General features: G+C 37.7%; 1 protein-coding gene across 1 annotated transcript in view; it reads left to right on the plus strand.

The window, feature by feature from the left end:
* The window catches only part of MLIP (muscular LMNA interacting protein), a 104,066-nt gene that overhangs the window by 7,133 nt on the left and 75,485 nt on the right, over positions 1–21,448 (plus strand). The window lies entirely within an intron of this gene.

Consider the following 21,448-nt stretch of genomic DNA (forward strand, 5'->3'; position numbering starts at 1 on the left):
CCTTATGATATAAACACACTGCAGTGGATTTTGAATAAGGATAGGATGTAAGAGAAGGGAGAGAATAAAGAGAGGGAGAAAGAAGAAAGAAAAATCATCAGTCCTGGCTGCAGCATCAATCCTGCTGATGGGTGCCCAGGGTCCTGGATCACATGTGTGCCTAGGTTTGGTGGGGGTACATTTTTATTGATAATTTTTGCCTCTTCTGGAGCTAAGTGTCTCACTTTCTGTGCAAATTAGTTGCCATATGCAGTTCATTCTAGATCCTTCTGGAAACAGGTTGGAGGGCATTAGGGTCTTTGGTGGTCTTGATCCCCCTCTCCTGGGTTGGCCTTTTGTTGGCAGCCCATTCCTGCTTCTAGAGCTGATTCTGGCACTTGTGCTGTGTTTGCTTATCTGCAGAAACCAGAACAAGGATGTTTATCCCAGAAAAGTGCTGCCCTACCTCAGTATGGCCTGCTTCTCCAGTCACATTAAGTAAAGCATCAAGCCTCCCTCAAGTGATGTTTGCTTATTTTCATCTCTCCTTGAGAAGAAGATTCCACTGGATGAGGAGAAGCTGGAGTAGGGTAGCCTATATTTCACTTTTTAAGCATGAGGTTAGCAAAGGCAGGCTGAAGAAACACAAACTATGTGTGGAATGAGTTTGTGCCCCAGACGGATGATGAGGCACCAGTGAGTACCTGCCACTTCCTGACAGGATGGAAAATGGAGCAATGCCTGCTGGTCCTTAGTTTCTAGGAGCACCCAAAACCTTTCCTTCCTGTTGCTTCTGCTTTAGAGGGAATCCCTGCCCTAACCCCTAAGTTCTCTGTGCCAAGGGAGCAGAGCTTCAACTCTTGATTGAACATGAAGGTCCTGCAGGAAACCTTTCTGCATTTAATACTTCATTATTGAGAGTTAACTGTTACCTTTTTTGAAAGAACTGATGGTGACCTGTAGTACATATTGGAAAATAATTTCTGATGGAAATTTTGCTATATTAGTACCTTTCTGGTAACAAAGATCCATTCTTGAGGAAAAAGGATAAAAACAAATTTGCTGAATGTTGGTGAAAAATTAATTTTGCTCAACCACTTTTAATTTATTCAGGGTTCTCAAAAGTAGAAAGTAACTGGTTGAAGCTTTTCCTATCTTGAATTGTACACAAATGAATGTATTCATACCCCAGAACTGACAGAAATCCCCAAAGCAATTTCACATTTTTCTCTGTGAGACAAAAAGTGAATCATTGCCATACTCTCTTTGCTGTGTCATGTTTCTTGTTCTTGCAGCACATTTGGAAACCAAACATGGGAAAATTATAGTGTTTTATAAATGTTATGTTTTTAAATGATGTGAAATGAACCAACAGGATTTGCTTTAAACATTTAAAACTGAAGATTCAGGGAAGAGCCATCAAAAATTGTTCCCCTGTTGAATAGATTTAAAATTGTTTTTATAGAAACTCCATGCATCTCATAAAATATTACTGACAGTACATTTATCACCATTTTACTCCTTGAAAATGCACCTGTTGGTGATGATAAAAAGAATGTTTGAAAAACATCATTAGTTTTCAGCCTCAAGCAAGAATTAAATAGTTTAATAGACTTTTATAGTAAATACACTTTGGAATACATCCAGATCAAACCCCAAATATCAACTGAGTTAAGTGATAATCAGACAAAGAGTAATTCTTAGCAAAGCTCCTGAGCCAAAACTCAGTTCTTTCAGTCTGAGACAACAAAAGCAAAATGCAAAGTATCTGTATTTGAAATTCCAGCAGAGGAAAGGGCATGATTTGTCTTTCTCTCTACTTTTCTTTAATAGATCATGTTTTCACAAATGTGATGTGTTTTCAGTAATGCAACGGAACAGATCTCAGTTAAAAATACATCAGCTTTCCTTATAGCAATCTTATTAACAATCTTTTAGGTAAATTGACACTGATATTTATATATTTTAAAAAATGCAAAGAAAATGTCAGGGTTTTTTTTTGTTCTTTTTTTTTGTTTGTTTTGTTTTTAGTTTTTTTTTTTTGTTGGGAGAGAAGTAGCTAAATCGAACAAGAAAGATTTTCTTTTTTTCATTTCATTTTATTCTTAATAACAATATATTCTAGTTTACAGTGTCTTTTTCTGAGAAATAAAGTGTATGTGCTGAAGGATTATAATGATAAATGATTCATGTAATGGTTTTCAGCTCCTTCCCAGTTTCTAAGTCTTAGAAGGAGAAGTCAGGGCTGTGCACCTCCAACCTTGCCAATGACTTGTGGTGACACAGTGCTGCATTGTGTGATGGATTGCCTGGGGTTTTCAGAGGCTCCAGAGCACTTTAAAGTTTGGGAAATAGGATTATCAGAGCAAATTTAATTTTCACTTTGTTTTATTTGCTTTGTTTTATTCATAAGTGTTATGATAAAAGTGTCAGTAACAGGACTACAGGCTATTTCTTTGTTCTCCAGTGGTGATTTTGCTTAGGAATCACCATGACCAGCTACATCAGGATACAATGGGATCTGAGAAAGAGTAGTTACCCACAGTGGTATTGTAAGTAAAATGCTGTAAAATAAAACCCAATATTTCATCCTTCTGTTTCCAATTAAGTATTTTTTGGATTTTTTCAGAATGTGCTTCTTGACATATGTAGAAAATCTAAGTCAAATGGTTGAGATGTCTAAAGAAAGGGAAAGTTGTAATTTTCACCCTTCCACATAATGACAATCAAAGGGATGTATCCAGAAAATGATTCTGCATACTGCAGAGTGCTCTCAGAAATTATCCCCTGGCAGCAAGTATGTGGGTAACACTCTCCAAATTATTAGGGACAAGTTAAACCAGTTTCTTAAAATCAGCTAAATTGCAGATATTAGTCATTTTTAAGAAGCGTTAATGGTCAGACTGCATGACTTCTAGGAACACTGCCTCTATGAAGTGCTCAAGTACTGCAGATAGGAGTGTCATGTAAAAGTATGGAAATAATTTTCATGATGCTCTGGGCAGTGTATGTCTTGGGAGGGGTGTGAGATTGAGCTTTGCAGAAATAGGATATGCTTTGACACACACTGATTTTCAGAATACCCTCTGGTGTAGCAATTTCTATGTTATTACATATTCCTCAAAATTCAAATTATTTGAAATAATAATTGACCCCAGTATTCTAAAGGAATCTCTGCTGTTCCTTATGCTGGAGTTTCTTGATAGGAAACTCTATTAAGAACAGAAGTACTGTTATATTTACTGTGTATTGTAGATTTCCTGTAAAACATTATTTGTCTATGAAATGGTATATTAGAATTTTCTAATTAATGTTCTTTTGTTCTGTTTTGATTACGATTTCTCATGCAAGATCTTACAGGTTTAGATGTTCCTTCATTAATGCAGGAGATAGTTGCCTTCTTTCAGGTTTCTCAAGCAAGAACAATTTGTTCCAAGAATAGAATTCTATTTGAAAGAATGGCTTTTGTATAAAACATAAATACTTATAGTAGTTATCTCATTGTGCTGTCTCAGGGTGGCAGTGATTTGGTTTGATAGTTGTTTGTGTTCCTTTGTGATTGTCTTATATTGTAGCTATCCTCTTTCTGATGTCTGTGAGAGGGTACAATTCTAAATGATATCCAGCAGCTTACGTGTGTAGTCCAAGAATTTATCAAATTTTAATCACATGTAAATGATTTAGAGGGCTAGTCATGGACATAAAATATATTATATATAAAATAAATTTGTTTATATGAAAGCAGATAGCCTCTTTCAATCAATGTGTGAGTGAGCAGATGATGATTTTCAAGTAAATCTGTTGTTACATACATGAGTATGTCTTGCAAATAGACAACATGTTATGTAAAGTGATGATCTGTAGCATGTCTGAAACACTGCCCTGCAGTAGAACAGATGCCAAACAATGAAGAGCAATGTTTTTGTATTTGCAGGTGTGGGACAGAATTTGCAGCATAAAGTGTGAAAGGAGTTGATAAGCTGTTTTGTAAAATCAGCTTTCACTTTTGAAGCAGAATGCAAAGGTATTTTTAGCATTATTGGGTGTTTCTGAGTTCAGTGCACCAGCTTTTCCTCTCAAAAGAAGAGACCAGAATTTGTTCAGAGTGTGACTGTGAATATAGAATAAAATACACTGAGAGAATCAGGCCATTCTGGGAAGTATCCCAGCCAAATATTCTTTTTTTTTATCTGGGAAGTGGAGGAAATTGTGAGAGGGATTTTAGTACTCCAGCTTAGTGAACATAAAAGGAATCAGATAATATTTGAATTCCAAATGATTGTTTTGGAAACCACTGGAGAATTGAAATTATTGCATAAATATTAATAATATTTTCATCATCATTAGCATTACTAATATTGTGATTTTCTATGATGTATGTTGCAATTTCACCCATGAATCATCTACATCAGGGCCTTTTAGCTCAAGGTTAGGTGTTGCCAATGACTACTTATCTGCAGAACACTTATATACTAAATTCTTCATTTGAGTTCTTTGTAAATGTCTTTCAAGTTTTTTGCTTTAAGCTGCTATTGAATATGTAGCAAAGATATGAACTTAAGTGATCTTGAAGCAATCTTCAGAAGACTATGACCAACTTGTTTCTTCCCATCTGATGCATAAACATCCCAAACTGTTATATTCTTGAATTCAACAAATAGTTCTCTAATTAAATGTGTATAATTAAAAATATGTAGATTTCATGAGCAGAAAGTTATTTCCATAATTTAAAATGCTTTTGTGCTAGAGAATGAGCTATGTTTTAAAGCAGTTTTAATGAAGTTTTAAAACCATAATGATATAATTAGTTTAAAATGTTTTCTGTGCTGTTACTTTCATTTCAGAGGAATGAACATATCTGACAGAAAAATAATCAGAAAGTACATTTATGTCTATTAGCTGTATGCTGAAATCAGTTATTTAGAATTTCACTGAAGGGACTGGCTGGGTAAGGGGAATGGCAAATACTCGAGCTGTTTGGGACCATTAACCAACAAAGAAATTGAAAGGCATTTTTAAACTTTTAAAATAGATGCAGGTCAATGAATTATATCTCAGTGAGGTTTATTTGCACCAACCAGTTACTTTTCAAATTTGTTTGATTATGTTATCACCTCCTAATTTCACATTTTTGCTGTTATTGTGGTGCGTCATCCCTGCCTGTCCTCCTCCAGCTGAGCAGCAGCACTGCCCTGTCAGAAATGCCTCTGCTGCTGGGTTTTGTAATGTGGCTTTTCCTGAGCATGGCTGCTGCCTGTCAGGAGATGTGGTCTGCGGCACCTGATAATAAACCCCAGTCTGGCTTTGGGTGTGAGATGAACACCCAGGTGGATGCTGAGCTGAGCCAAGGCAGTGACAGCTCTGGATAAGCAGCAGTGGTATCCTGGGTACCTAAGGATGTTTTATCCCCATGTTTAGGCACATGTGAATTTGCAGGTGTGGAAGAGGGATGAGCACTGAATGGAGGAGGAGTAGGGGTTGGAAAGTTGAACCTAGGAGAAGCATAAGTGCTATTTGACTTGCTAAATTTGTTTTGGTGGGGAGCTTCAGCACTTCATTGCTTCCTGAAGCAATGGGACTTAACAAAAGCATTTTACTCTTTGCTGCATATGTCGGTAAAATCAGTGCTGCAGGGAAAAGCACTGGTGAAGTAAGAAGCGGGGTGAATCTGGGGGGCTCTTTGCACTCACTGGTGCTGTGGCAAAATGTGGCATGCACCACAAACCTTTTTAGTACTGCACACCATAGGCATGGTTATAATACACATATTAGACAAGACTTGAGAAGACAGCTGGTAATAAGACAGGAGAGGTAGGGAGTCCTAAAAATTATTAAAAGAAGGTGGAAAAAAAGTAATAAAAGTAATTCTCCCTGAAATGGGAGAAATGAAAGAAAAGGGAAACAAGGGAATTACTTTTGAAAAGTGAAGTAAAACAGACTACAAGATGGTGGGAGTGAGAATTAAATAGATATGTGTGAATTAAAGAAGTTCAAGAAATGTGGAAATAGAGATGGAGAATGAAAAATAGGGGATGTGTTGGCCTGAATTTTCAGCAAGCTTATCTTTTAATAATTGATGTGTGACTAGCTGTATTTTATTTGTCAATGTAATAATTCCATCATTTGTACCTACTATTAAGTTTCCTCACACTTTTGGTGAATAACTGTGTAGAATGCACAGATTACTTGGGAGAACACCTGTAAATATCTTCTAAGTTATGGCTTAACAGCAGAAACTCCCTCTGCTAATGTGTTTATAGCAACCCTTTGTATTGGTAAAGTGATTCTCCCAACATCTGTTAATTCCCCACTAGACACTTAGAAGCCTCTTCTATGAAAAAGTTTAGTTGTGTTTTTTCACATATTGTATGTATTTCACATATTACAGCACAAAAGGTTTCAGTAACGAGACTAAAACCTTGTTGCATTTTTCTTGCTGACTTCATCAGCACAGTTTTCCACGTGTGTTGATGCTGATACTAGTGGAAAAAAACCCCTCTTTTCCTTCTGTACAAACACGTTTTGCCATTGATTTCCATACCTGAGCCTTACTGAGCTGTAAACAAGATTTCCCTCCTTTCCCTCCAGCACTTCATATAAAGCACTCGACTGCACTTGTAACTCAGTCTTAACCAATTGTTTTTGTGCTGATCTATAGAAATAGATGTAGATAGGTATACAGAAGATTTTATATCCGGCAACTGCTGTATAACTAGAAGATAAATTTCTACTCAGAAAGCTTGGAGTGATACTTTGCATCGTATCTTAAAGTGAGAATGCTTCAGCTCTTTTCTTGATTTATTTTGCTATTCTTACTTCTATGGTTAAAATCTCTCTAGCATTGCAGACAATCCTCCTTTGCTGCTACTCTTTCAGTGACATGGTTGCCTTCTCACTTGACAGCACTAGGCAATGTGTCACATCTTTGGTTGACCTCTTGTTCTCCTGTATTTTCTGAAGTGTTTACAGGATTTGTGGCGCTCCTGCTCGCTGCACTCCAGGCATGTGAGGCAGCTCACAGGCTCTGCTCCAGCCTGGCAGGAGCTTTGGGCATGATAACAAGAATTGTCCTTTTACAGCTTTGCAGTGCTCTGCAGTCCCATGGTTGGTTCCTAATTTGAGTCTACAGATAACCTTATATTTTTTCAGCATTAGGAAGCCTGAAGTAATATCAGATAACATAAATTAGATTGTGTGATTGCCCTGGTTGTTTGTGGGCTCTTACAAGATTGTATTTTGGTTCCTTTATTTTCATTTTGGTTGTCTTCTGTCACTTGCAGGAGCAACAGACTGACTGCTATTAATTTCTGACATATTATTTATTTTTTTGGCATCTGGTTGGCACCTGTTTCTCTCTGATAAATACTTAGGGCTACGACTTTGTGTGGATCTGTGCACACACTTCATTAGCAGCACTCCTCCACTGATTTTGTTTGGATTGCTTCTGTGATTTACTATCCATAGGGACTGGAGTTTGCAGTTGAAAAATTCGATAACTCCATGAAAATTATTGTTGTAAGCACTGTGTGTCTGGCTGCTAATGCTGAGATGAATGGAAGCACTGACTGTGTGTCCCTTTAGGAAAAGCACTTGCACTGTTAATTGCCAGTGCTCAGCTTCATTGGCTCCTTTTCTACAAATGCAGCCAGTTTTGATTATATAACATTTTGATTTGATTGAAAAAAACAGCAACGAGGCCCCAAACACTACAGATTTTTTTTAAAGCTTACCACCACAGAATGCAGGTTTACCCAGACAGCTGGCTTGCATCCTGATATAGTCCCTGTTCCTGCCTGTTATTATGGGCTCTCTGTACAGGCTTGGCTGCAATACACATAGGTAAAATTTGGGGGGAGCTCCTCAAACACACACAAACTTTTTTTTAAAGGATATTCTTGAAAACACTTGTAACTATTTCCTGGTCTTAGCAGCATTTTACTAGTCCTAGGGGGTGTGTGTTTGTGTGTATATCTATTTCTGCACAGTTTTGAAATAGCTAATGTACATTGATTGTACTGGAAAATAAAAGTAATTAATTTTTCTCTGAAGCAGAATGGGATAAAGGGAATGGTAGTTAGTGCAAAAAAAAAGTATTATCCCTGTGTTTATTTGGATTTTTCATTTTTTTTTCCTGTAAAGTGGATTCAAAAGTACTCAGAAGAAATTGAATTAGCATAATATGACAGTTTTTCTTCCCTAACATAATTCTTTCAGTCATGAAGGAGATGTATTTAATATAAGGGATATGTGTCTCCTTCAGCTTGGCATAAGAGCTCATATTTGGTAATGCATTGCAGCAGTGATTGCTGAAATACAGTAGCTGCCTGATGGCTAATTTAAAAGTAGAAGGAAAATGAGATGTTTGGATAGAAGAAAAAAGAATGTCATATGTAAAATGCTTTTTATCATAAACATGTCAGAGCTTATTTTGTGTTGCAATGATAGCTCACTACTGAGTTCCAGAATATTATTGGGAAATCCCCATGTGTCTGATTCTTCAGAAAACAGGGTTTAAGAAGAGGGTTTTGAGCCGTAGTTTGGTGTTTCACTGTCATAAAAAATAAGGGACAAGAGACAATGTAGTAAAAAGAAACATTACAAAAAGCAACCTTGTCTCTTACTGCTTGTGTTCTCCCCAAGAAAGATGGAGGTAAAAATTCAATTAGCAGCATTAGTCACAGGCTAAGATTTGAGTTCCCCAGCAAAACACTCTGCAGTCAAGTTCTGCTGCTATTTTTAGCAATTTTTCAACTTTGCTTGAAAAGATGGAAGATGAGACCACTGCTGGTGACTCATGTTGATGACAGAATGGATAATATCACGTAGGTGTTTGACTCCAACACTAACTCTCCTCACCAGTAAATATCTCTACTGAAATAATGTGTCAGGAATGGAGGATTGGACCAAGCACAAATGTTTTGAAGTAATATTGAGAAAGCAGGTAAGGTGATGGCTTGCATTTTTTGTTTGGGTGCTTCCTGGTGTAAAACTGAAGCTTAACTTGCATTTGGTAATCCTAGGAAAAAAATTGTCTGAGTGAGGTAGGACTATAATGTTCCTTGCTTGGCTTACTGCTGTAAGGACAGTTTTGGCAGTATGAGGTCAGAAAACAGGAATGGATGACTGAATTGGAGATCCAGTCCATCTAGCTCAGAGTCCTGTCCTCAGCTGTTGCTTGAGGTTCATGTTTATCATAAAAAAAGGCCTAGTGAAAAGGATAGATATTCCTGTGTCTTCCTGTTCCCCCTGAGCTTAATGTCAGTGAGTGGATCTGTACACTGTGGATGTATTTTCTTGGGTTTTGATCTGTTTTCCTTTTTAGCATCTGGACCTTCCTGATGCAGCATTTTTAATAATAATTATGTGTTATGTGAGCTGACACTTTTGTTTGTATGATAAATTCATGTGGTGCCTCATGGAAATTTTGTTCTTATCCCAAGAATCCATGACAGTAGAAACTTAGTAGTAGAAACTTAGCTTTATACAGATTTGTTTTTCTTTACAATATTATAGCAGTCATCGTCTTGTCCTAGGTCCCACTAGCTCATATTTACAGGGAATCTTGTGCATGAATGGTCCAACTAATGTTGCTTAGACAGGAATCATATCCCCTCTTTGAGATGTTTATAATGTACATCTGGGTGAGAAGAAAATATGATTTTTAAAATATCAGTTTAAAAAAAGAGACTATGATTAATCTGACCCATATTAAACATTTACCTTTGAGTAGAATGGACTGCATCTCAGAAGTGCCAGTTCCTCTCTTTGTATGTAGAGACAACATGGCTTAGATGTAGATTTCTGTTCTGGACACCTCTGCATTTGGTCAGATGAATATTGCTTTTGGGGATGTCATTCACTGTGGAAGAAGAAATATACATTATCCTGGGGAAAAAACTGCTTTATGAATCATTCACCATATAATAAGCTGGTAAAATGCATTTTAATTCCTGTCCTACCTCAGACACTCTTTGAGCAAGTGGTAGCCAGACACTTTGGCACTAGCTAAGATGCTTTTGCAGTACAGAAGGAAATGGCAAAGGAGATTTTATACAATGAATACTCTTTAGCAGGGTTTTTTCCTTAATGCCTGACATCATGGTGTGCCCACAATTTTTTTGGTGAAATTGTTTGTAACCTCAAGAGAGCCCGTTCCTTGGATGATGTGCTTCATTTAGATTGTGAAGAGGGCTCCCAGCACAGTGTCTCTTCAAAGGTCACCCAGAACATTTTGATTAATGCTATCTTGTGTCTGTTTGGCAGCTAGCAAAAGGGGGAAAAAGAAAACAGACAAAAAAAGCAAGGCAAGGTGAAAAAAACACTTTGCTCCTTTAACTAAAGCAAGGTGGCGGGTGAATGTTATCGTCACAAGCACATGGTGTGCAGTGTGCTGAGGAATAAGAGATGATCCCAGGGCCAAGGGAAGAGGAAAGCTGGTCTCTGCACCTGGGAGATAGTGAGCCTTGGCTTGCAGGTGCCTTGGTGGTGTGCCTTTAATTGAGAGCTTACCATCTTAAGTCAATTCCAAACATTTGATCTCCCTGATGGCTGAGGAATCTGTTGCTGCTACACTGAGCACTGGCACAAAAACACTGCCTGCCGATTGATGTTGCCCTTCTGATATCAAGTCTTTCCTGCTCCTGATGCCAAATCCATGGAGTTTGATTCCACTAGGTCATTGGAAACTGTATTTTGATTTTAACCATTTTCTAATAGGAAAATATGAGAGAAAAAATTATTCAGAGACATAAACAGCCCTAGACCGAGTCACCTAAGTAAGCTTCAAGAACCTCTAGCATTTGCCTTACCCTGATTAGGCAGTTTCTGTAACTAACAGCAAATGATATTTAGTTCCTAGTACTTTCTGGCATTCTAGCACTAAGCTTTCTTCAAAAAAAAACCAAAAAAGAACTTTGGACCTACTTCTTGATAGTTCTGGCATTCCAGCATTCATTCTCGTACAATTTCAGGTGCCAGCATGATATTTCAATGCAGATATTGTAAAGAAAGTATCAGAGTACTGTTTAAATTTTATTCAAGACCTGTGCTCTGAACTTTGGATGGGAGACAGGCTCTAAATGTTTGAGACCTACAGAAGATTTCAATATTTTACTTGCTAGTCTTCAGAAATAATTGAAGAGGAGAGAGTGGGTAGACCCCAGGTTAGAGTCTTTTTTCTCCTACTAATTCAGTGTCTGACCTTACTTCAATTACCTGATTTTCATTCCCTAAAATCAGTAATTTAGAAATTCTTATTTTAGCTAACCGGGCTAATCAATAGGCTGTGATTCATCTCTCCTGAATTTAGACAGCTGCATTTACATCTGAAGAGCTTGTCCAGGCTCCTGTTGCAGTCAGAAGAAGGAAGTAGGAACTTCCTGGGCATTATTCTCTGATATAGTTTAGATGCCTGTCTTCACTCTAAGTGTCTCATCTCTCTCCTTTGGTCATAATGGAGCCTTGAACAAGCTCACATGTAGATTTGGTAAATACCTATGTTTCCTTAACTGTCTGTGTAGGAAATATCTTTTTAAGTTTGCAGAAACTTTGGCTTTTCATATTATTGCAATGCTATTTTTTTCTGTCAATTCATTTAATTCAATTTAATTGCTCAGAGTTATATTTGATGTGGAACAGAGGTATCAGCAGGCACACCAAAACTTTAGATGTGAATTTCAAGATATACACAAGTGAAAATACAGGGAAAATGTAGAAAACCTGGGCACAGTCCCAAGAAACAGCCGTTGGCATTCCTACTCCTGTGGAAAGTGTTAGGCTATATTAAGAACCACTGTTTTTGATTGATAGCAGAGGGGATTCCAATCTGGAAAAGTATTTTCAGCATGTTAAGTATGTCAGGCATTTATTATCTTACACCCTCTTGTCTTTTCTTCATGTTTTCTAAAGTTGTTTTTTCACACAACCTCTTTTAATATCCTACTACACCCTATATGTTCTTTCTGGTTCAGTGGGCAGGGCTCTGCTCGTGTTTCTCTTGTGAACAATAAAGGATCAAATGGTCAGAAGAGCATTCAATTTTTACTGTTAATTATGTGAAATTACATACATGTGAAACAGCAGTTTCCAAGTTGTAATAACCACAACTCCTTCCTTTTAGGGAATTTTGCCATTTAGACATCACCACTGCAGAGCGATTGATTCACAAGGCTTGTAGATTCCTTCATTGAATTGTCAAAGAGAATAGTCCTGGAAGATTACTCTCCTTGCTGTGTTTGTAAATTCAGGACAGTCTCTGATTTAGTAGTTACTAGTCAGGAAAGAAAAAATTGTGAAGGGGCATCACATGTCCTGAGAGAGGGAAATCATACCTGCAGAAAAAAAATGGCTGTAGGATAAATGTAATTATCTGTATTTTCCTTGGCAATCGTATTGTATTTTGGGAAAATAGAATTAAGAAATGTGGAGGAAAAAAAATCTGCTAATGGGATGATTTACATATACTTAATAAATGCTTTTCACCCAGTATTCATTTGTTAGAAGGAGATGGAAATTATTTAACTACTGTGTATTCACTGATCATCACAGATGCAGTCAGTGGATCTGCCCTCAAATAATCAATGAAAACTTCACTTAGACTGCAGAGAACTTTTCTATGCCTTTGTCATGAAAGTGAAAGACAGAAATATGTGGAAATATCCCACTTCCATTGCTTGAATTTTGCTTAATTTCAGAGTGTAAATACTCTGTTGAGTATGAATTAAAACAGTAAAATTATGCAGGAGCTCTGCAAAAATTCTTGCAAGAATTAACTGAAATTATAGCAACAGATGAACCAGTTGATTGTTCTCATCTAGCTTTCTATTTCTGTTAGAAAATCATAATGCAGAAAAATTCAGTTCTAGGGAAAAATGCCTTGCAATATAAAATCTTTACAGACAAAACAGGTTTTCTCATTTAAACAAGAATGACTTTACAAAGGACACTGTGTCTACAAATAAAGAAGGACATTTGTAGGAAGAGAGAGGATTATTATTGGAGTGATACATTTGTACCTATAGTCATGTAGTGACACAGACAGAAATTAAATCCATGATTCTTATCAAAGGTACTGACCATGGTACCCATAGCAGGTAAACCCACTTAGTACCTGTATGACTGAACCAGATACTCTGGCTCATTGCCCCTGGTGTCAGATTAACCTAATTTCCTTTGTCCTTGCACTTATTGGACCAAAATCAGAAGTCTTGCAGTAGTTTTTTGAAATTATTTTTTCTTAGGCTGTTTTGTCCAGAGAAAACTTAATTCTCCAGGGAAAAATTCTACATTGCCAAAGGTAAAGCAAAAACCTGGACAGTTGAACTGAGGAGACAAAGAACATTACTTGCAGACAAGGAATTGGGCTGGAGGAGAGCTGGAAAAGAGCAGCTGCTCTTTTTCTCAGTCACATTGCTCACTGGATTTCTCCTCTTCAAATCAAGCTAGCTTAACACAGGAATTGCCTGAAGTTGAGTAGTATGAAGTGGAAATAAGTATATATAAAACTGTTAGCCTCAGTCTGCTTTAATCAGAATTTACTACACAAAAAAAAAAAAAAAAAAAAAAAAAGTCAGTTTTACTGACACTTGATGTGGTGTTATTGCAGGCCCTCTAGAAGATTCTGTACCTCCACTTGACCCCAAACTTGCATGAGACCATGAAGCTGGCTGCCTTCTCTTTGTTGTGGGCCCCTCCCCTGCATTTGTAAAAAGATGTCCACATTTGCTTAATTTACAGCCCCAGAGGGGTGTCTTGGAAGGACATCTTTAGTTTTGTCTCCCTTCCCACCACTAAGCCTGCTGTTCTAAAGGTACTGTAAGTCTTAGGAGAGAAGGAAACATCAGCCCTGAGACAGAGCACTCCAATATTCTGTAGATTAGTCCAAGAGACAGTGCAATATTGTGGCATGTAGATTATTTTCAGCCCACTTCGTCTAAAACAAATCTGGTGTCTTCCTATTTATTTTCCAGATTTATACCACAATTCTTGAGCTAGAGATGACAGAAAACAAAAAAAAAAATTAAATGGCTCTTACTGACCATATTTGCCAGCTAGCTTACTACAGTGCAGAGCAAGGAAGAAGTCTCCTTTTCCAGGACCAGAGATAAAAAGCTTTTCCCACCCAGAATAAGATTCAGACACAATTCAAATATCTCAATCGAAATTCTGGAAAAGCAATTTTTAGTTCCATTCAAGTAATGGGCTTTCAAGGTTTTAATATATGAAAATTTCCCCAGCACATCCATTTCAGCTTCAATGGCTCCATTTTACAGTATATTCTGATTATTTTGGTGCTGGTCTGTAACCATATCTCTATCACAAATGCAGAAAGCAGAAGTTATTTTGATAAGTCCTTTGATGCTATGAATTTGATCTGAGCCCCCCTCACAGAATAGAGATCCACAGGGTGGTCATTTCTGTTAAATACAAAGGGAAAGGGAAAAGAATAATAATTATCCCCCTTTAAAAGGCATCCTACTGGAGTGGAGCAGGGGAATGTGGGTGCCTCCAGCATCCTGGAGACCCAGTCTTAAATAATTTCTTTAAACCAACCTAAAGATGCATCCCAGCCCCCAAATCTCATACTCTATTAATAATGTCCCTTTATTATTGGTGGCCAATAAGCAATCATAAATACTCAATATTTTCTGAATATAAAGTAGTGTAATAGAAGAGGGAATGAGCATTACCTGTTGCAAGAATGGCCTCTTGCCTGGTGGCTGGGGAATACATGGGTTTAAGTTTCTTCAGGCAGACTTTATTCAGAAATCTGGTTTGAAAAGGAAAAATAATTGCCTGTATTATACACCTGCACTTGTTTGGTAGTGTTACCATCTCTGTATTGCCAGCCTCTTCCTAGTGTAATAGAAAGAATATTTGAAATTGAAACAATTTATAAAATCAAACAACTTATGGAGGATAGCCTACGGAAGATATGAATTAGATGCTAAACAATATTTAGGAAGGTATTTAGAAATGGGTTATATGCTAATGGAAAACATTGTAACAAATAAACTGTAGTCCTTACTATAGATTCATGATAATATTAGATAATGTTTTATGTAAGAAATACTTTTTTGAGCCTTGCCTGTTTTCCCGTGCTACTAAAAGCCTGATTGCTGAAGTTTGGCCCAGAATTTGCATTACTGTCGTGAGGGGTTGTTTCAGAGTGCTAGATGGCACTGGAAAATGTTTTCCCGATCCCCAGCTGAATATATCTTCCTGCTCTGATTTGTTTCCCCACTGGCTCTGAGATGTGGATCAGTGAAGCCACGGGGAGATACAAGGAGTGCTGGCAGTTCACAGCAGCAGGAGAAGAACCCCACAGTCCCTTAATACACCTTCACATGAGTTTTACCTCTTTAATGAATTCCTCCTCAGATACTTCAGATTTTTTATGCTTTCCTGAAGCTGCAGGATTCATTCTTTACTACTGCACAATTTTAGCTCTATATAAACTTTTCTCCATCATTATTGTAATGCTTTCTCATAGGCACAGCAGTGTCAGATTTCTTCTGTTTTGCTTACTATTACCAACATATCTAGACAGCTTTAAAGAAAAAGAAGAGACCTGCAATGGTTCCTATGATGTTGGAGTGCTGCTGTGCAGCAGAGTGTTCTACAGGAATGGTGCAATAAGGTATGTAGTGCTTTGTATGGAATTATGCATCAACAGAGAGTGTAGATAAGAAGGAGTCTGAAGCTGATCACTAGGTGATCTCTGGTTTAACCAAGACCTGTGTTAATGAACCAAGCTTTGTTTTTCTTAAGAGATTCTCCACCCCAAAGGAACAAATATCGAGGTGATTTTGTGGTTAGAAAGCTATTTGCTACTTTGTCACATTCGAGGTATAGTTTAGCATTTGCCTACAAGTTGTGGGGACTGTATTAAAGAAAATGGGCTCATTAGCTTTCCCTTTCCTCAGTGTCATGTCCTTGTCAATTTTAAGGCTATTTGGTTTAATTTAAAATTGTCTTTCATTGCAGTACTTACTGCATGGATCAAGTATGTTTTTGGAAATGCCTGTAGAGAACTAGGGTTTGACAAGGTGCAGTGATATTTATATACATTTATGTACATTGAAGCATGCAATGGATTCTTTTTGGAGATAACAGACAGGTCCTGAGACTATTGCATTTATATTGGTTTTCTCTATCACTAGAAATTAACTTGGCTTGCTATCATAAAAAACCTTCATCTCCATAACAGGCAAAGAAATGTAATTGCTTTTGTAGATTTGCACACCATAAGCTCAGGGGCTCTAGTGTTTTTTATCACAGTTGCAGTTGACTGATGGAGATTAACCTCATGCTAATCACTGTAAATGAAAAACCTTGTGTCTCAGATGGTGCTTACTACAAAGATCACTGATGTAATTTGTTCATATAAACAATAAGGGTTTTTTTAGTTGTTTAGAAGCCTTTGTAACATCTGACAAACTAGTACATGACTTCTGACCATCTATAATATTTATGGTGCACTTTCAGTCATACAAGATATACTGCTCCTAAATTTGGACAGAAAACAGGAAATATCTTCCAAGTTGACAGCATTTAAACCCTTTAAAGCATAAAATTTGTGAAGTAATAATATTGTTAGCATTTTTGTAAGCGATTCTTCAAATATTTTACTCCCTGTCATGTGTCTTGCTTAATGAGATGGATATTTAAGCCAAAAAGAATAATAACAAAAAAAGATTGTTATTCTGGAGACTCGTATAAGGAGTAAGATATAATGTATATTTTACATTCAGTTCTGAATTGAAAACAGTAATAATATCTAGCCTTGTTAATGCTGTGGTCTTCTGTCTCATGTTTTGGGAGGATCTAGTGCAGGATTAGATGAGGTTTCCATGACAGAATATAACCCAAGTCCACTCTGTGCTTTCTTTTCTCTTTAGAGAAAGTAAGAGCAGCACATCTGACCTCACATAAGCATTTTCATTAAAGTACTCTGGAAAAAATGTGATGACATTTCTTCACTGAAATCAATGAAAATCTCAGAGTGAAAACTCAGAGGCCCCTCTGGTCCCAGAATTTCCATCCCACCTCTCCCCTCCTCAGCACTCATAACTGGTTTGGGCAGATACAACGCTACCTTGTCCCCCTGTGGTCTCAGAGAGCCATGGACATGCTGGTCAGTGGCTGTGACCTGAGCACCTCCTGCCACCACTGCAGGCAGTGCTCACCAGAGTCTGTGCAAGTGGGAATGAGCTACAAAGGACTGGTCCCAAATTGCTAGAGATTTAGGGATTAGTCTTTCCTGAAGGGGATACTTGGGCCCAGAAAAGCTGCTGTCATGCATATGAGTGTTTCTAAGGGGTGTTTTTATTTTATGAAGGCTGGAAAACAGTAGTTAGGCTAAAATGATGCTTAGAAAGTTTTTTGTCTCCTTTATTGACAGTGGAAAATGCACCATATCTCTTGCATAAGTGTTTGCAGTGGTCTTTAATAAAATCTTCACTGGGAGAAAACCTGTAAAATGATTTCAAGGTCTTCTATAGGTAATCAGACATTTCTGTTATACTGCCATTATTGTATTACTAGATGGTATATGTGGTACTAAAAAAATGAGGCATTTTCATAATATAAAAGCTATTAGAATATTCAACTGCAATCACTGCCAGCCTTTTATAGTGTCTACATTGGCAGAACCTTAGTTTGCTTGTAATGCTTGAAAGTTTATTACTTATTCATCAGCATCTTAAATTAGACAGCCTCAGTATCTCAGCTCTCTGTAGCAGGCCATGTCGTTTAGTGTTTCTAGAAAGATTTGGCAGAAGTTAGGTTGATGCTGGCAGAGAGAGGTGGGTAGCATATGTGGTGCATTATCACTATACGTTTTCAGTGTTGACAGGAACAGAAGGAAGCTGACATAACACATCTTGATAAGTAATGCTGCTATTACTAGTGTCACTTATATCACCAGCCATGCAAAACATTGGTCTAGGGCTCTGATTTGATGTTAAAATAACATTGGTGTGTATTGACATATATATCATATTGATTTTGTCATGACATTCCTTGGCAGGAGTATTATTGTATATTACTTCGGTTTGCTTGTTAGTGTTGCCCTTAATAACTCCTTCAGAAGGCAGTAGTTATTTTTGTGCTTTTTTTCCCCCCTAGTGACAAAGATAGTACTTATTGGTTTGGATATGAAATGCTTATAGGTAACATTTTCAGTTGAGAGGTTGTCCTACAATTAATTTCATTGCCAGCAATTCAAGTAGTGAAAGATTCAATGTCATTCAAAGATTTTTTTTTTCAGAATACAAATCCATTTTTGATAATTGCATCAAAATCTGATGTCTGGAACAGCATACTTTTTCTGTTAAAAATGGAATTTTACTATTACTTATGTAATGTTTGATGCATCTTTAAGATGTGCCAATCATTTGATTGCAATTTAAAGATGATTAGAGGTTGCTAACTTCTGAATGTGCATGACTGGTATCAAAATACTAGGCTGATCTGGCGGAGGTACTCTGGAAGACACCGTGTTGCAAATTGCATAACCCTCCAAAGTACAGGAATTTTGGGGTGATATAACTGGTATGGACTCTGAATGGGTGGTGGGAACCTGAGCTGTGAGGCATTTGCTTGTACAATTTCATGATGACTTGACACTCTAGATCTCACTGAGTTGATTTGGCCGTAGACTTTTATTTTCACCATGTAGGTACTGTGGGAGCGTACAGAAAGTGTGGGTTTTGTCTAGGGCACAAACAGTTCAGCAGCGCACATTTGGACAAAAGAGATCTTTTGTCAGAACTGAGAGTTGCTTGCTGGAACCTCTGAGATGTGAGAGGTGGGACCACAGTGGCTCTTAGTCCCGTGTTGCCTTTGCAGGACTAGTCTGCAGGCACTGTGCAGTGTTTTGTCTGTGCAAGTAATAGGAGCCTCCTTGAACCAGGTCTCATAAGCTCTTGGAGGTCTATTTCTCATCCAAGATATCTCAGCTACCTTTGGAGGCATAAAATCAGCAGGATGGCTTCCATTGCAGTGTTGGAAACAAAAAAGTTTAATAAAAGGCAAAATAACAAACTCCTTACAGGGAAGAACCGAGCCAGGTGCAGGAGGTTCTTGCTCCTGGTAAAATACCTCACAAAAGCAATTAGTTTCTTTGTTCTCTTCTTTTTCTACTAAATTGCCCAGGCGGGACTTTTTGGCTCCTGTCCAATTGGCTACCCTTAAGTCTGAGGTGAAGTCCTCTCGGCCTATGAGGTGGCTTTTTCACCTAATCGAGGAGAGAAAATTCTGGGCTTCTTTCCTTTTTGAGGGGACAAAGGATAGTTTTGTCACTCTGTCAACAAAGGGCACAGTCCTATACATGCACACAGGCACATCCCCTCTAAAGCTTGGAGGGCCATGTTTGAAGGAGAGGAGACACCACCATGCTGTGACCATTTGGATGGGAGCCACTTTGGTGTGGAGGATGAGTCATTTGGCTAGCACAGAGCTGTGCTCTGCTTATTAAATTAGGTGACGTGTTACACAATTAGCCTGTATTTGCGCGGCTGGTGACCCAGACTGGCTCAGGTCTCCCGAGCTCTGGAGCTTAGGAAGGGATAATTTGGATCTATCTGTAGTAATCACCCAAGAAAGTTGTGACCCTGGAGTGGTGGAGCTGCCTCAGGGAGCCATCAGGAGAAGCCGCCTGCAGAAAAGTGCCCGAGCCCCGGCCCTGGGAAGCGGTAAGGACCTGACATGAGCCCCGGGGAGCAGCTCCCCTGCTCGGCATTTTCAGCTGTGACTCCTTCCAAATTTAGGCCTCTAAAGTAGGGATCAGTTTCTTATGAGAATGAGGCTGTGAAAACTGCCCCAGTGGATCAGCCAGAGTTGTGCAGAGTCCTGTCTCAGGCTGTGTCTGAGAGCTGACACCCAGAGAACAGTGGCAGAGAGGGGCCAGCATTAGAGCTGAGCTCACATCTCTCCATTTGCTGGGCAATTACAGTACTTCATCATTAGGCACAGAATATGTCAGTGAGTTTCTCCTAATAAAAGTCTTTCATGTTGTTTAACTAATTGCATATTCACTGGGCCAGAGCAATTTAGGGGACCTAAATTGTTCTTTCCATTCCCATGTCCAGATCAACACCTAATCCTTAGCTGCTTCTACATTGCCCTAAATATTAATTATTTATATGGATTTTTTTGTGGAATTTCTGTGTATTTGTTAAATGAATCCCTCTTTGTTACCTTTTACTAAACTAATATTTCAACTTTTTTTCCCTTAAATATTCTGATTTTTGTCTTCCCCCCCCCACCCAATGATTCAATTTTCCTGAGAAAATTTCAAGAAGCTTTAAATGTTTCTCTGCATTCTGAACAGAAATTGTGTGTTTGAAAATCTCTTACATTTGATGTCAAAATCTAACAGCAAACCAATTTTTGGTGACTTTTTTGTGCACCTTCCTTTGCTGCTATATGAATCAATGACATTCTTTGCATATTCTTCGAAGATGTCATGCCTCTATTTTATTTTAGTTTAGATTTCATTTTTCAATAATTTTATTGTCATTTTATAATATTAATAAGAATGAAAAAGTTTTTGCATTGAACTAGCTCTCATTAGGCTCTCAGAAGTTGTGTTTGATAATTTAGTGAGTGCATTTTTACAATTCTTGGAAAAGTGTGCAGTCAATGTGAACAGGGAAGAAACACGAAGCTTTACCGGAGGGTTTATCTAACTGATCAGTTGCAATAATGGATGCAGCGTATAAGAATTCTTTCCCAGAATATACTTTCTAAGTGTGTATTTGTGTAACAGATGTTTTAAAGTGGTGACAAACAGCAAAGAGAAAAAAAGAAGATAAATATCTTAGAAGTGATGTAGAATTCAATGTTGCTGACTAAGAAATACTGCAAAAGAGTTTTTCAGGATGTTTCAGGCTTGTTTTACCAGTTATGAAAGGCCACATGACTGCAAATGCTTGACTAACACATTCAAATAAGTCATCCCCTGTTAGCAGAGACACATTCTCATGCTACCCAGAGAAGAAGTAATGGTAGGCTATTTAAATAAATCCATTTGCACCACAGTATTTTTTTTTTATTTTGCAGTTGTGGATGTCCAGCAGTCCCTAGATGATTGATTCACTATCTGTACCTCCACTGACAGATAATAACCTTTAAAAATAGTCATGCAATCAGATGCACATGTTCCAAGAGAGATGAACTAAGTTTGGATGAGAAAACAACTTCTGAAGCGTGCCACATTGGTAATTAGGGTTGAAACAAGCTGATAGTTTAGAATTTGGTCTTCTGAAGTGATACAGCATAATTCTTATGGAACTCTTTCATTAGTCTTTGTGGAAGGAAGGGTATTTTTAAGTAGCAGGTGCAAATGTATGAAAGCCTATTTTATTTTTATTTGATGCAATCTCAAAAGCACTATAAATCTTGCTCAAGTCTAATTTTTTTCATGTAAAAAATCCATTAAACTGTAGAGTTTCATGTGAGCAAGGCC

The sequence above is a fragment of the Camarhynchus parvulus genome, chromosome 3 (assembly GCF_901933205.1).
Source record: "Camarhynchus parvulus chromosome 3, STF_HiC, whole genome shotgun sequence".
NCBI classification, from domain to species: Eukaryota; Metazoa; Chordata; class Aves; order Passeriformes; family Thraupidae; genus Camarhynchus; species Camarhynchus parvulus.